General features: G+C 50.1%; 1 protein-coding gene across 8 annotated transcripts in view; it reads right to left on the bottom strand.

Annotated features, from left to right (window-relative positions):
- The window catches only part of LARGE2 (LARGE xylosyl- and glucuronyltransferase 2), a 72,524-nt gene that overhangs the window by 42,863 nt on the left and 14,633 nt on the right, over positions 1-15,028 (bottom strand). For 3 of the 8 annotated variants that reach the window (XM_043549976.1, XM_043549973.1, XM_043549975.1), the window contains exon 3: positions 5,409-5,557. The exons of 4 other annotated variants lie outside the window; for them this stretch is intronic. The gene's annotated coding sequence lies outside the window, so the exon portion shown is untranslated. Of the gene's footprint in view, positions 1-608; positions 679-5,408; positions 5,558-15,028 lie in introns of all 8 variants that reach the window. One more of the 8 variants, XM_043549974.1, reaches the window with a different exon arrangement.

The following is a 15,028-nucleotide window of genomic DNA, read 5'->3' as shown; positions in this document are numbered from 1 at the left end:
TGCACTGCCCTACAGAACCCCACTCCGGTGGGCACCTGGAATGCCACAAATTGGGCTACTACATGGGGACACCAGTGAGAATCCACTCACCCTAACAACCTTGCAAAGCCAGTGAGGACGTGGCCTGAGAAAGGTGTGCAGGGAGAGGTGGGATGATGTCTTACACCCCTTGTGTCACTCATCTTGGCCACAGCTGTCACTGGAAAGTGGCTAGATCTGACCAGAGAGAAACTGCCTCCCAGCTTTGCAGTCACACAGACTGGTCCCTACAGAAAGCGGTAAACCAATGCCCTATTGCTGGGGCACTTCCAGCGACTGCACCTCAGTAATCTCAGCAGGCAGCACAGAGACCTAAACCTGTGGCTCCCACAGGATCCCAGGCCCAAGGCTTGGCCTCCAGCCAGCTGTTGAGCACAAGATGGTGTTTAGTAAGTTGCTCTCATAGAGCTCTGAGCCACTGCCAGGTCACCTGATGTTTAATTAAACCTGCCCTTGAGTTAAAGAACAAATTTCCCCTCCCCCACTCCGTCTGGAGGGGCCAGAACTGTTCCCGAGATACCGGACTCAAGGACAAGGCACCCGAGGCCACACTGCCCTGGGATCCTTACCCAAGCAGAGAGAAGCAAAACTCAGCACTCTGGCTCCCTTCCCAACCTCCTCCATCCAGCTGACCTGCTCCTGAGGAACAAAACCATGACAATCCCTGGGTTGGCTCCCAGCTGGCCACATAGGGACTGGACTCACAGCCAGACGCCTCCCTCCTCCCCTTGCTGGCTGTGGATGATTACCTGCTCTAACAAAGTTTGGCATTATGTGGAGTAAAGATCCTGACTGCTTGACTGGGAGTCACAGGCCAATTGCTCCTACCTTAAAGGGACATGCAGCCCCTTTACCTTCCTGAGCCAGAGAAGGCTTGTCCAAGCCCAGGGAGCTGTGTTCCACAGGCCCAAGCAGTGGATCCCGCTTCAGTTCCCTGCGTGTCCTGTCCCCAGGGCTAGAAATCCTGTGGGGAGCAGCCTGTTCAGCCCTTGTGGGGAAGAGAGCAGAGCCCTCAACAGCTCACTGCACCACCCAGACAGCTTCTCAGTGTGCTGCCATGATCCAAAGGGAGCCCCTGGCCTCGTGCACAGAGAAGCTCGGGGCTGCACTGTGGGGAGAGGAGGTAGGTGATGCAGAGAAATGTTCTCTGGGGACTAGAGTGAAATGAATTGGGGGAGGGGGGCATCACATTCATCACATCAGCCCTCTGCAGAGGTGACCATAGCACACTTTAACCCCCAGCACCCCAGAGTCCTCCCCCTGGTCAGTGAGCTGCATTTACCTTAGTGCCTGTGCCAGGGCAGAGGCACAGATAAACAGGCACTCGCTAGGTCAAAATGTGACGGTGACCCACCTTACAACAGCTTCAAGCTGGGGGAAACCAGAGGTTTGGGGAAAGCTCCACCCACTTGAGAGAGCAAAATGGGGCACCACGCTCAGTATACTGTGCAAATCACAATGCATCTGGCCCATCCCTTTTTCAGTGCTTTGCTCAACAGTGGAACAGCTGACAATGGTGAGTTAAATGGTCATTGTTGGGTTTCAGAGTTAACAGTCCCTTGAGTTCACGCCTCTCAGAGCTATTGTTTTGGGCTGTCTGAAGTCTTAAGCAAATGTCATGGCATCAGTTACACTCAAGTCATGTTTTTAATGTTACCTTTGCAACTGGAAGCACTACAGACAGTTGCTGCACGCCAGCCCTGCCCAAGCCCTCAGGGGAGTCACGACTGGGATAGTTAGAAATAAAAGATTGGTCATGTATTGCATCAAACTACCCTGCCTCCCCAGTAGCACTGGCATCACTACAGAGGTATTACTCAGGAAGCAAATCAGTCATGAGAAACATGGGAATGAGAGAGTTAGTCAAGAAAAGAAAAAAAAAAAAAATGGAGAAAAGCCAAGAGACATCCCCACTTCAGGAGAGAGGATGGACACATCAAAAGGAGCCAAACAATGAAAATTCAGCTGCTAGCAGGGAGATCATAAAAGAGGGAATTTCCTCCCCCCAACACACACTCCCCGCCTCCACCAGTGATCTTCTGGCAGCACATGCCCCCCTCCCCCTCCCCCTCCCGCCTCTGACCCATGACTGGCAGGTATTAGAAGGAGGCAGAGATTCTCATGTGACTCTCCCACCTCTCCCCCCCTTTTAGCTCCTGACTGTTCGCTCAGCTAATCTCCAAGCCTTGCTGCCTCCAATGATGCATGCTTCATTCTTCAGACTTGTGGGACAGTTACCTACTAGATGGGGCCTCTGCTTAGGCTCAAGGGCCACAGGTCAAACGTCATGACAAACACCACAGCTACCTGTGGCTGGTTCCTCTTCTTCCCCTCATTTCCCTGCTTGATCCCTAAAGCACTGAAACTTCAACACTCATTACTCCTCCCAACATTTTCCCTACAGAACCCCAGGGACCAAGTTCTCCTCTGCCTTGCACTTTGTGTGGTCATTGACACCTGTGAGATGGCTGCCTAAGATCCCAGCCTCCTCCAGCATAAAAGCTTCCAGCTCTGGACACTCCCCAGAGAGGCATGGAGCTGCTGCCAAGGATGCTCCTCTCATCCAAGAAGAGGAAAGGAGAGCAGCAAAGAGACAGTTGTTCACTCCATGAAGAAGAACAGGTTCAGCCCCCCAGTTCCTCACAGCACCAAGGGGCAGAGACCTTTTGCTTTTAGAATAGACATTTCAATTCCAGAGCAAAGATGAAATATGCAAGAAAGGCTCAGATCCCACAGGCCTGGCCAGGCCCCCCTGCCATACTCCCCTCCGGGTCCTGCCTACACAAGCCCAAGCTGACCATCCTTCCCCAATTAGGCTGGCCCAACCAGACCCTCTCACAGGCCCAGCCCACTTTTCATCTCTGTCTTTGCTGGCAAATAACTGAGAACTGATCCCTTCCCTCTCTACACAACATCTGGAGACCATTCAAACAATAGCCTCCCTCCTGCTAGTCGACTAAATGGGCCTGGATTGGGAACTTCCTTCCTATGCAAAGACCCAAGCCTATTGATGTGCAGATGCTTCAGATGAGCCTTTAGTTCCTGTGGGGCAGGGAGCAGGGGGCTGTTTTCCTTCCTTCCACTGGACAGTGATGGGCACCCAGCGACACAGCCCAAACAATTAAACCCAACAGATAGCAGGTGATCAGTGTGAAGGCTGAAGGCCTTTCCTGCAGGTCGCCCATTTCTCCAGGCATTGGGGAGGCAATCACATATCCACTAGGCACAAGCATATGCAATGAGGAGCTTTCCACAGAACCACTTGGAGCATGGCGACTTGGCTGCAGCAAGTCTGCCTCTGCCTCAAGGGTAGCCAACATCTTGGTGGCTTCTCCGGCCAATTCCCAGCCAATGGGAGCTGCAGGAAGCAGCGGCCAGCATGTCCCTGTGGCCTGTGCTGCTTCCTGCAGCTCCCATTGGATTGGAACGGCAAACTGCAACCAGCTGTGCCTGTGGACGGTCAATGTAAATACTGTCTTGCGTCCCGCCAGCGGATTACCCTGACAGGCCGTGTGCAGCCCGCAGGCTGTCCACCACTGCTCTAGGTTCTCTTCCAAGGACATCAGACTCTGCCTTGCCAATGACTGTGCAAGCAGCCCAAGGGCTGAATCTATTGGGCATATAATAGAGCAGATTGCAGATGTCCTCATGTGTAGCCCACAGAGACTAGGCTCCCCAGAGTGCCCTGCAGCCAACCACTCAGAGCAAGAGGGTGCATGGCATGCTCAGACCTGTAGTTTCTAGGAGGCTGTGCCCTCAAAACACAGAGAGGGACACCAGCTGCACTGCATATCTCTGAGGGCCTCGTCTGGCCTTATTGTGTCTTTTGCTCTCTACGTAACACAATATGAAAGAACTACACAGGCACAATAGAGATCGAATAACCATATTCTGGGGTGTATTAACAGGAGTGTCACCATGTAACACACAGGAGGTAACTGTCCTGCTCTACTTGGTGCTGGTGAGGCCTCAGCTGGAGTGCTGTGTCCAGCTCTGGGTGCCACATTTTTCCTGTGGACAAATCAGAGGCAGCCCATTGTAGAACAACAAAAATGATGAAAAGTTTAGAAAACCTGACTATGAGGAAAGGTTAAATAAAGTGGGTATGTGGGGGAGGTGAAACTGATAGTCTTCAAATATGTTAAGAAGTGTTGCTAAGAGAGCTGAAGTAAATTGTTCCTCATATCCACTGAGGGTAGGGCAAGAAGTAACGGGCTTAATCTGCAGCAAGAAAAATTTAGGTTAGATAATTAGGGTGGAAATTTAACCATGGGGTAGCTAAGGTCTGGACTAGACTTCTAAGGGAGGTTGTGGAATCCTCATCATTGGAAGTTTTTAAGAACAGGTTGGACAAATGCTGGTCAGGGATAGTCTATATCTATTTGGCAGGGGGCTGGACTAGAATCACTAGATGACCTCTTGAGCTCCATTCCAGCCCTACATTCCTAGGATTCTGTGTTTACACACACACACATACACACACACACCCCCCAAGGATGTGAAACACAGGAGACAGTGAGGACCACTAGAGGGCTCACAAACTATTTAAAGATATACAACCTAATTCCTACATACTACAGGCCTGTGGGCTGCCCTTTGGTCACCTTTACTGTGTTCTGTTCCAATGCCATGATTCTCCCTTCCTTCTCTTTTGTCTGGCCTGGGACCATGGGGATGCTTCACCCAAGCTCCATTGTGTTAGGTACCGGATGGCAGATCAGTGCTCACCAAGTTTAATGGTCAGTGACAGCAAGCAGGCAGATGCAGACTATGTGGCTGTGTCCTTAATGGTCTGATAAATGGGGCTGTTCAAAGAAACAAATGTAGTCCCAGTTGGGATTAACAGTTTGGCAAGTGTACCAGAAAGGCACAGTGGAGACTGGTGGCAGAGGAGAAAGAGCTATGAGACACCCAGGGGTGAGGCCAAGTGGGAGGCTGGCCAGACTAAGGAGAGAAGCTTTACCTACTCCCATTCCCACTCAGTGATCTCCAGCTGGCTGTCTCCACCGTGAAGGTGAAATGGGAGGTGGGGTGGGGAGGGGAGTCTGCTAGAGAGAGACCCTGGGGACAGACAGCACAGGGTCCAACCACGGAGCATGGCAAAGAAGAGTCCTGCAACTTCTCTTCCAAGTTACCCTTCTAGCCAGAAATGTTCCCGGCTCACACAGCTCCCTCCACAGGCAACCACTATCACTCCATCGCCTCCACTAATTCCCTCCCCCGACGCCATGCCATGCCCCATTCTCCGCTCGCTCTCACACTCTCTCCCCCCCAACCCCCATCATCACATCACCATCGCCTCCTCCCACAGAACCCCCCCCCACACACACACCCCTGCTGCGGCTCCCCACTGGCACAGATCTCCTTACCTGGCTTTCCCCTCTCGTCATCCCAGAGCGGCTCCCAGCCTAGCGTGCAGTCTGGGGCTGCTGCGGCTCCTTTCTGGGGCTTCCTTTCCCACTCCTCCCTTTCAGACCAGCCACTCCCCCCCGGTTCCTGCAGCCCAGGCTCTCCCGCCCTAATGGGGGCGGGAAGAGAACAAACCAAGCAAGAGATTAAGTTCACTTTCTGCTTCACGAGCCCGGCTGCGCACCCGGACTTGCCCAAAGGTAGTTCTCTGCCTTCCAAGCCCCACCCACCGCCTTGACTCAAACGTCTCCTCCCTCTCCGCGGGGGGAGCGGGCAGGGAAAAATCACCCCCCCAAACACCTGGCTGGAGCAAATGTTCGCAGAGGAGAAGGCTGGGACAGCCCCGAAGATCCAATGAGCGGGGAGCGCAGCCCACGGGGCCGGGCCAGGTTATCTGAGACGGCACCGCCTGCGCCGGAGTCCCGCTGGCGCGCTGATCGGCGCCCGGGCCAGGCTGCACCAGACTCCCTCCTGCTTGGAAAGGCAGCGCGGGCTAGTGGCTAGAGCAGGGGACTGGGGGCATCAGGCTGCCTCAGCTCTGTTCCCAGCTCTGTCGCTGTTACCTCCATTTCCCCTTCCGCACTATTGGGCTCATGTTACCCACCTCTGATGGGAAGGGGGAGGATTCATTAAATGAGCATTTACAAAGGGCTTCGAGACCCGCAGCTAGAAGGGGCACAGGGGAACCAGGCAGAGGAGCACCTGCAGTGCCTCGGGGGGGGGGGGGGGGCTGAGCTCGGGTGCGGAGCATGGGGAGACAGGGAACACGGGGGAAGAGGGTGCAGGGCAGAGTCTTAAGCTCCCGTAGAGCCTCCAATTCTATATTCTAAATTGAATGCGCAAAAAGCAGCACGCCCCAAACACCCCTAGGAAGGCAGAATAGCTCCCGGAGAGCCCAGGAATACAGTGGGGAAACCTGCCACACAAAACTGCATGGGGAACATGAAGTGATCAGGGTTTTCCTGGTGCAGCAGAGGAAAGAGGGGTAGCCTGAATAGCCCAGGCTTGGAACAGAATGCTAGCTATGCGGAGGCTGCCTGTACCTGCAACTTCTCTCCCGCTCCGCCTCAAGGGTTACAGAAAGAAAGGCAGGCTTGCATCTCTCTCCAGCATGCACGAACACTACCTGCCCCTCTCCCCACTTTGCATTTCAGAAGAGCAGCTGGGAGGATGCACAGGGTGTGGTAGGAAGGGGAGTGACAGTCAAAGTAAATTGCCACCCACCCCCAAAAGTAAGAGGCACTAGTAAAACCATAGCCAGCAAGCACAGACCTGCCAGCCAGAAAGATATAATCTCCAAGTGCAATGCATACCTGCCGGGCTGGGCCTCCACATGTGCACAGACACTGCCCCAGGAAAGACATTTACCTCCAGCCCAACCGGCTCTTTCTTGTCCTTATGAAATCCCCATTCAAACATGCAATTGCTCCTTAATAGCTTCTTTATGTGCAGCCCATTCCTGGGCACGAGGGAGGGGGCTAGGGCTGTCCTACCCCCACATCATACATGAGCTGCTGCATCTTTCTGGGCTGAGAAAGGAGCAGCACTCTACCTTGCAGACACCAGCAGGGCCTCTTTCCTTGCCGCAGGTCTTCAGCGACATATGGGGGCACAGGGCGCATTAGCTACTGATTAGAGCAGAGAGCCTGAAGTCCTTGCCATACAGGTTCCTATGTTGCACTCATCACCACAGTATCTGAGCACCTTCCAGTAGTGCATTAAGTGCTATGCAGAGCATGAGCCTGTCATGTGTAGTTTGTTCTCTCATCCTATCCTTGGGGGAGATGCATCTATAATGGAGTGTTTTGTTTTGGAAGGGTTTTATTTTCTTTACTATCCCTGTTGTTCTGTGTTTATGTTAGAGAAGGCAAGGTCAACAAAAGGCACCTTGAATTTGGAGCAAAAGGTGGTGAGGTTTGTGATGGTCTCTAGGTCCTGTGGGAGTTCATTCCAGTCTCAAACTGGCCTCCAGCTGAGCATTACCCTCACCATAAAGAGGAGTCAGACTATCTCGGCTCCCCCCACCTTTGAGAAGGAAGTGTTATCTAGAGGTTAAAACATGGACAAGTGAGTTGGGCTGTCTGGCCTTTTAGCCCCCTCCCTGGAATAGTGGTCAGAATAGGGCGCTGAGATTCAGGACTCCTGGCTCTGCCACTGGCCCAGTTTGGGTCCCAGGGTGAGCTACTTCACCTCTGGATACCAGTTTACTCACACATAACTGGCTATAACAGCCAGGGGGGTTGTGAAGTTTCCATATTTAATATGTGTGAGGGTCTTTGAGATCCTCCCATGGAAAGAGACACCACAGAAGGGCCCCCGCTCACTCCTGCTCCTTTCAACTGAGAGAGAACACAACTCCCACCCCACCTCCCAGCACCTCTGCAGCAGTTGGTGAAGCTAGGATGCCTATATGAGAGACCTCTGCCTTGACCGAGCAGCTTGTATGGGCTGACTAGGGCAGCTCAGCCCAGAAGCCCCTATTGGCTACCTATATTGGAACCTCCCCATCTCATTGGCTGGGGGGCCAGAGGACTAGTTACTCCCTAGCATTAGCTATGGCAGTATCCATCCCATACCAGCAAAGCTCCTGCCTTCAGCCTCCAGAGCTTAGGTAGCAGGTGCAAAACCAGGACAGCAAGCCTTGCGTCATCACTGGTCAGTCTGCATGTGAGACGCTCACTGCCCAGTAGAAAAGAAGGACAACAGGGATTGCAAGCAGAGCAAGAGTCCAGCTGAAAAACTGGGATGGGGCAAAGTTACCCTCCCTCCTTCACTACACTCATCATTCAGCCTCATGAGTCCTGGCTTCCAGCTGAGTGAATATGGCTTCTTCCAGAGTTCAGTAGAGTGCTCCAAGCACTAGTCTGGGTAGGCAAGTTCTGCCATTAGGTCAGACAGAGGACTCTGTCCCTTCCCCGACCCATACACACACAGTCCACTTGGCCTCTGTAGAATACTGAGCTCCTGCCCTTAGTGAGCAAGGGACCCAACTCCACTCCCAGGCCTGTAAGGGCCTTTCTTTTGACTCAGTCCTATAACAAAAGAACCAGAGCTCCCCTGCTGCTGGCATTAACCAGCTGGAAGAAACTGCTCTAGGGCAGATGGAATTTACAGCTGTGTGATGGAAGATTGCCTGGGGCATAATCAGAGCTGGGGCATTTTATGACATTTGTAGCTCTGCAGCTGAGATAACAATCAGGGAGATCACAGCTCCAGCTGCAGGTGTGTGAACTGGACAGGAAGCAATCGCCAGGGCCTCACAGGAGCAGCAGCAGTGAATGAACAACAGGAGTAGGAAAGGATTCTGGGAAAGGTGAGAATTAGGTATTGCCCACTGCTGGAGCCAGTCTGGCTGACCCTGAAATAAAAATGCCTATGTCTCTGCCTGCATGCACCTGGTACACTCAGGCCTCCACATGCAGGCTCCCACAGGGGCCTTTGCACACATGAAGGTATGTGCATGAGGGCACATGTGCCACAGACGGGTTCATGCATGCTAGTATCTACACACACCACTTGTTGTATTCTTCTGGCTGTCTTTATGCTTCCCTCACCATTTTAGCAGGGCTCCCTCCCCCCTTCCCTCTCCAGCCAAACGCTCCTCGCTGGCTCCCTTGCTCTGTGCAGACACATGCTGCCAGTGGTAAGATGAGAGGTTTCCCACTAATGCCTTTCTCCGCCACCCATCTCTATTAGAAGGGTGCAGAGCAATGAGTGCGGCTTATAGCGAGGTGTTGTTCTGGCTTTCCCAGAGCACAGAACTCTGCTCACCAAAGGAGCCATCTATATTACTCTTCTGCAGCTCCCAGCCCAGCAAGCTCCCCATTCTTTGGTTAACAACTGATTCATTCCTGCTGCTTTCTTTAAAGTCACCCCCTGCCTGCTTGAGCAGTTCTGGTACTGGCTGCTCCCAGGAAGAGCCTTTTCCCTTCCCCTAGCCTAAGGGCTTACCTTTGCATGAGCAGCTCAGCCCATGCAGGGCCATTACAATAGGACCCATTCAGGGCCCCAGCCTGGCTGCCCTTTCCCTATTCAGACTATTGTCAGGTGAACAATTAGTTTATGGAATGCCGGTGCAGGGAATTTCTTCCTTGATTTGTGCCATTTCCCCCCCAAAGGTGCATGCCAGGGTGTTGTACAAGAGCACAGCAAGAGGACTATATTTGGTCTCCTCAATAACAATCTCATACACAAAGTGGCAGCACCATACTAGGATTTGAGGTCACTTCCTTATAACAAATCTATCCAAAAACGATTAAAGAAGCCGTTCAGTTAGTAACAAGACCATCCTAGCTCCTAGGTTCAATGTTTTTCCCCAGCAGCTCTCCTGAGGCTGCTGCTAATCCCTTACCTCCCATCATAACACACAGCTGGACACTACACAGGAGGGGTATGTGTCAGAACTTCCTCAACATGTTTGCAACTGCAGGTGGTAACAGCAGCCATTAAGGGGACCAGCAAAGGAGATTCAGGGCTTGAGACATCTCCTCCTCTAAACATTACAAAAAAAAAAAAAAAAAGGGTGGGGGGAAGTGTCTTGCTCATTTTCTACTATTAGAAATGTTAAATCTGTTCTTCCCTGTCAGTGGCAGACTGTCAGGAGGTGGGGCTGTCTTAGACTCTTCATAGCGTTAGCCATCTCCCATTCATTGAAAGCAGTAGGGTGGCAGGATGTGTTTAACATTTTAGAGAAAGTGAATCTCTCTCCGTTGTTGGAATTAGGTGTGTGTTATCAATAGGTTTGGACAGCAATGGTGTGTCACCTATGTATGCAACACATGCACTAGATGCCACAGAATTCATTAAAAAACCCATGGCCCAACTGGCATCCCACAGGTCAGATCCAGTCACTGGGCGATTCCATCCAGTCCCCCCCCCCCCCCCCCCATTGTAGAACAAAATTGCATCCTCTGCATAGTGTGACCTCACACACATTGTACGTGTGAGGTCCTGCTGCATGGAGGATGCCCTTTTGTGGAATGTCACTAAAATGGTTGTGCCACTTAAGGCATCCAAGTGTAGAACTGAATTATCCATGACAGAACAGACTGAATGGTGTGACGCCTTTGTCAGGATGGAAAGCTTAGTGCAAAACTTGTTCGCTAAAAATTGTTGCGTGCCTTATTAAAAATGTCCCGGCCTGCCACGGTTTGACAGCCACACAAAAATCTTTTCCCTGGGAGGTGTCCAGCATTTACTGCCTTGCCTCATGGGATATCACACTAGTTTTGGAGAGTGGAAGGCCTAAATTGCTAAGGCAAGAACCCCATGCAGGGGAAGTGGAGGGAGGGAGAAGGTCCGCAATTTTTTAAATTCCTCCCTGGCTTCTTTCTCCATCAAAATTTTAAATAAATTTTTAAAAGGCCCCATTAGTTTTTTCCCTTTTACAGGTTACCTTTAAATCTCATCACACCACCACAGTGACAGAGGTAACATAGGGATCATTTCACATACTGCTGAAATGCAAACACCTCTGGGAGGGAGTAGGACAGTAGCTGAAAACTACACAGCAGTTCAGAGGAGCAAAGGAATTGAGGAAGAACAAAAGTGAAACTGCAGAAGGAATTTACAGAGGGAGAATGGAATTCAGCCAGGAAAGCAGAATTAACACCTCTACGCTCAGGATTACTGTCCCCTGGTTTTATGACAAGTGGGACCTTTACCAGGTGGCAGGATCTTGCTTCAACATCTCATCAGAAAGATAGCAACCTCTGGCAGAATAGCCAATGTATTCCACAGTCATAGAACAGTGCTCCAGAATATGAGTCTTCATTAAAAAAAAATAGTCTGATCTCCCTGGCTGCAAAGAAACCCCTGAAAAGTTTAATGTAATGTAACTGATGCAGTGATGTTTTCCTGAGTCTGCAGACAGCCTGTATCACATTTTTCTTAGTCATGCCCATGTGTCAAACCCCTCTCCAGCCAGTTGGCTCATTATTACACACAGTTCTAAGACTCCAGCACCTAAGTACATATTCCATAAATTAATAGAAAAATAACACATCCTCTATTCTCAGACAGAATTATAGTGCTCAGATAAGGAAGAGGGACAGATTTCCCCACACACTCATGTTGTATAGCAGCTTGCTTCATAAGTCTATGGAGTACAGATATTAGAATCTAGTCATCAGTAATGCTGCCAGAATCTCAGGCTTTTTCATAACACTGCAGCCATAGGTACAGGTACTATGGAAATTTAGAGGGTGAAGAGTCCATCTAGGCCACTGGGACAATAGCAGAGTTGTTGTCCCCATCATTGTATAGACTCGCCACACTTGGAGAGAGATTTTCCCTCTAAATGTCAGTGTCACAGCTATGCCATGTCTGAGTTAATGCTTTCCCTCTTCTCTCTGACAGGACACACCCTCTGATGGGACACACTGAACAGCCCTATCTCTACCTGCAGTCCAGCAAGAGAGGGGAAAAGGAAGAGTCCCCTGGCTGATGGAACACACACCCCATCCACATCTGCCTCACCTATGGAGAAACTAGGAGTATTCACCCAATTTCACCCTTCAGACAGACTGGTTTGTGGGGATACACTGGCAGCAAGAAACGATGTGCTGGGCTGAACTCAAGTGCAACAACCTGGAAGGCAGGAGCATAAAATCAGCTTCCTCCCATGCCACAGAAGAAGCCAGCAGCATAAAGACATGCATCAGACACCGGTTGACATCAGCCCCACCTGTCAGAGCCAGTCCAGTAACAGCAGCAGCAGCTGCTCCTTGGCTGGTCTCCAGGCACCTTGTGGCAGTTTCACACACACAGTTCAGCAGGGATCCTTTCTGGCGTGGTAAATGATACACCTGGGATAATTTAGTCTGGTAACAAGCCATATCTGAGCAGACCTTGAAAGAGCCTGTGTGTCACACCTGTCAGAGCCCAAGGCCAGGTCTACACTAGAGCCTTTTGCTAGTATAGCAATGTCAGTTAGGGGTGTGATTTTTTGGTGACATTTCTGCAGCAAAAGCCCTAGTGTGCCACAGTTATACCAGCAAAAAAGGGCTTTTAGAGGTGTAGATTTTTCGCTTGCTGGACCAGTGTACCAGCAAAAGCACTTTTTGGCGGTATAAGCTGCATGAACACTTTTGCCAGTATAGCTCCACCAGCAGTCCCTCCTAGTACAGACCTGGCCTACATGAGATCTCCGAACACCAGCACCAACATCCAGCTCCTCCATGGGCTTAAGTAAGAAAGTGTTGAGCCCTCTCCCTCCCTGCTGTCTGGAGCTCAGAAAGCAGCATTGCTCCCCACCTGCCTTGGGCAACTGACTAATAGTAAACAGCCACTTTGCAGAGCAGGAGAAGGACTGCACAACACAGGTACCATCCTTCACCAAGGCACTGCTAGAGAAGGCACTGCAGCAATGAGGGACACAACAACAGCACCAGCCTGGAGAAGGGAGAACCAATTCGATGCAAAGGCAAGGTACCTATCTTCTGGAGCCACCAGGACACCTGGTGTTGGGATGGTGCCAAATTGGTGTGGCCATACTGAATGAATGGTGTGAGCATAACTTGACATGACAAACGTGGCTGATTGGCTGTAGAGGATCCTGGGAGCAGGTTCCCTTTAAGCAGAAGCAAATTTGATAAAGAACTGGCAAAGTCTGCATGTATGATCGATATTGAACCTATTGGTCGGCAAATATGGGCCCATGCAAAAGTAAATATCACATGTATAAAGTTCCAGCCTGGAGCACAGGTCGACCTGGTCATAGTGACCTTACAGCAGGACCGTCACGCAGAGAGATAGAGCAAATGATTGCTGAGTGAATAAACGTGGGGTGATCTTCGTTCAGTACCACCCTCCCAGCCCGTTGTAAAATACTAATCAGGTAAAAATTAGTAACGACACGCCCACTGGGCATGCTTTTAAGACATGTGACTCCTTTGAGGAAAAAGTATAAGAATCAAGCAAAGTAAATTACTATGGTTGGGACTCCTTAATTAATGACTGAAGAAACAACACTGCTAGACAGAGTAGCCAAAACTCTGCTCTGCGGGCTCAAACTATGGACTATGAACCAGAGAGGTCTCAAGGCAACCAAGGCCTTGCCTCGAGGGAAGCCGAGACAGACCAGAGGGCTGAGAAAAACAGACCAGGAAGAAAGAAGCCATCTATAAAATTGGTAACCACCTTCTCCATTTGCCAAGCAGGAACTGCGTGAGGCTTGTACAGGGCCTGTTTGTGTATATTTGTGAAAGAGAGACTCGTTAAGAGGAATGCATAGCTCTTAATGTCTAACGTAGGAATTATGTGCTTAATATAACCCTTTACCACTTGTGTAATTCCTTCTCAATAAACGGCTGTGTATTGAAGATAATTACTGTGGACCTTTTCCACTGGTATGACAGTAATCTGCACCACTGGGAGCCACTAAACATCCATTTCGGGGTAGTAGCATCCCCTCTTGTCAACGTTTGGTAGCAGAGGATGGTTTACTGTTGTGTTTAAGTGAAAAGGTCTTTAAAATGAATCAAACTGTGTATGATCTGGTTGCCCGTTAAGAGCTTGGTATCTTGAACCATTGGTGTTAACCGACTAATTTGAATATTGTTCTGAATCAGTTCTGACATTAATTATAGCTCGGGGGCCAGATTTGGTTACAGTATGAAGAGAGGGAAATATACTGGTGAAGGGGTTTGTATTGGTTGTTCCTGGAGTCGATGATGTTTTGCAAACGCAGACAGGGAAGGGTCATCGTACCGGGGGCAAGGGGGATGCCCTGAAGCCCCTGGGTACGGTTGAGAGGTGCTTACTGAGACAGGAATGTGAAGATCTTGGCTCTGATCCATGGTTGCCTAACACTGTTCCTGTCCCAGACAAGGAAGGGTGTTTGGATGAAATGCTGTTAAAGTATCAGACATGTGGCACTCCTACTCCTAAAAAGGAACAAATGACAATGTTTGGACAGCATTTGGACAAATGCTGCTGTTTGGATTATGTATCAGGCTGTGAATAAGTTTGCAGAGGAACATGAGATTTGAAAACAGGAGAAGGAAAGTTTGCAACAGGAGCTGAAGAAGCTGAGATTACAAAAAGAGGGGATGAAAAGAGATTTGCAAAACGCAAAATGTACCTAATGTCCAGCAGATGGTTGCTTTAACTCAGACTTGTCAGGAATTGGAATGTGATATGGATGCACAAATGCAGGAAAAACAGAAGTATAAATTGGAGGCAAAATTATATAAAGGGGCTGTGTCAGTTTTAACTGAACAAGCTACAAAGCCACCTGGAAAAGAGAATCATAAGAAATGCACTGAAGTGACTAATAAACTGGAGTCTGCTTTGGTGGCTAGGAAAACTATTTGTAGCATGGCTTTTCATCATAATCCCTCAAATGATGAGGCTTGGGAAAATGTTGTGAAGGAGTGGCAGAGGGCAAAAGCACAAGACAAGGAGGAGGAATATGTAAAGCCAAGTGCCACTCCACCTCCATATGAATGTGTGAAAGAGGAAAAGAATGGCAAAAGGGTGTGTGTGTCATTACGGTCTGGCAAACAGTGTGGGAGTGAAGCAGCAAGTCAGCCTATATACCATAACATTGATATACCCATAAGGCATCCACAAGTGATTA

Source organism: Chelonia mydas, chromosome 6 (genome assembly GCF_015237465.2).
Source record: "Chelonia mydas isolate rCheMyd1 chromosome 6, rCheMyd1.pri.v2, whole genome shotgun sequence".
Taxonomy (NCBI): domain Eukaryota; kingdom Metazoa; phylum Chordata; order Testudines; family Cheloniidae; genus Chelonia; species Chelonia mydas.
Note: the sequence above shows the minus strand (reverse complement) of the source record. Positions and strands in the feature narration are given on the sequence as shown.